The 1,637-nt window shown below is 38.1% G+C and overlaps 1 protein-coding gene across 1 annotated transcript in view; it reads right to left on the bottom strand.

The window, feature by feature from the left end:
* Positions 1–724: 724 nt before the first annotated feature.
* CLSPN (claspin) overlaps positions 725–1,637 on the bottom strand; it is a 32,083-nt gene continuing 31,170 nt past the window's right edge. The window contains exon 26 of the transcript XR_002096451.1: positions 725–1,187. The gene's annotated coding sequence lies outside the window, so the exon portion shown is untranslated. The remainder of the gene's footprint in view (positions 1,188–1,637) is intronic.

Genomic DNA, 1,637 nt, shown 5'->3' with positions numbered 1-1,637 from the left:
GGGACTTTATTGCTCAAGCCACTGAGCACAAACACTTCTTACCTTATTATGAGCACATTAATTATTCAGTCACAGCAGGACAGAGCTCTCAGCTGGTGCAGTACAACTGCAACAGCTGGTACATAACTGGAGACTTGTCTAAATGTGCAGCAGTCACAGGCTTAAATGTAAAAGAAAAAAGCCAAGTGCAGTGGAAACTAAACTATCACCTATGCTGACAAGTGGGGGTGTGTCTGGATAGAAGTAACACCAACTCATTCCTGGGTGCAAGACAAAGCAAGGATGTACAAATTTGTGACTATATATTACTGAAGCATGAGTGAACACAGGGGGAGAGGCATTCCAGGGGACTTAACAGGGACAGCATTTCACCTCTGGGTCACCAGTTCAAATTCAGAAAAGGGTGGCAGTAAACGTGCCCTTTTAGCCAGCAATGAAAGAAGTTTTGTCTAGAAACTAATAAACTATTCAGAAAGGAAGTTGAAGGAAATGTCTTTTTAGGGCCAAAAATTTGCATGCAGTTGTGAACCTATGTGAATGCCATTTTACAGTCCAGCCCATGAAACACCTTTGACTGCCACAGTTCTTCCCTGCCATATGTGAGGGCCCAGCTGTGGGCTAGGATAAATGGATAAGGGAAAAAGCAAGTTAGGTAAATAATTCATTCTCTGGGATGCCTGCCCACAGGTGAGTGAGGTTTTGCCACTTAATTTCAACTGCCAAAGAAAATTAAAAGCTCGTTTTATTGTAAAAATTGCACACCTATTAGTATCACAGTCCTTTATAAACACAATATACATTAAAATATTTTACATTCAGCCACGCACAAAAGTGTGCTTATGAAATTACAAAATGTACAACTTGGGGTCAAGTCAGCATCTAGAACATTTGAAATCAAGTCTCAGGAAAATGTTCAGTCTGTAAGAACTAGCCTGAACATTACAATGAAGTCATCTTTAGCGTCACACATTCAAAATGCAAGTAGATACATGTTTTACCTGTTTTTCAAGTTCTGTTCTTACTGCAAAAGGGTTGTAAATAATCATTCTTCTGGAGTATAGCACCTAGTTTCTTCATTCTAAAGAAGGCCCTATGTTATTATCTGTAAAAGGATAGATGATTCACCTCTACAACAGCTGAATTGTGATGGAAAGCTTCAGCTTTATCCAAAAAAAGTCCACAGGCAACTGAAAAAAAAAAAATCTTCATTGCATAAAAACAAATTTTACATACGCGTACCCTCTGCATACATATAAAAAATTGGATGTAGAAGTTAAGAGCTGGGAAAAGTGAAATGCTATTTACACTATTTTATAAAAGACCATTTTTTAAATATATTTAAAATGCAGACTGGAACCTCTCAGGTTATCAAGCCAGTACATGGTCAACACTAAGAAAAAGAAATAGGCGCGATAGAAGATAACAGCACTTTACTACTGCAGCTGTAAACAGTACATGGAAACATTTTTGTTTCTTTTATATAAAAGATCCTACATCTCACCACGCCAAAACTATTGCCATTCACAGATGCCACTGTTATTCTAAAAACAAACCATCGCACTAAGGGAATTTGTGGAAGGAAGTGACACTGTGTCATAACTCCACACGGTCTGCATTCTGTAGTGTAATGTTAGTAA

Source organism: Gavialis gangeticus, unplaced genomic scaffold (assembly GCF_001723915.1).
Source record: "Gavialis gangeticus isolate Ggan-Ray unplaced genomic scaffold, GavGan_comp1, whole genome shotgun sequence".
NCBI classification, from domain to species: domain Eukaryota; kingdom Metazoa; phylum Chordata; order Crocodylia; family Gavialidae; genus Gavialis; species Gavialis gangeticus.
Note: the sequence above shows the minus strand (reverse complement) of the source record. Positions and strands in the feature narration are given on the sequence as shown.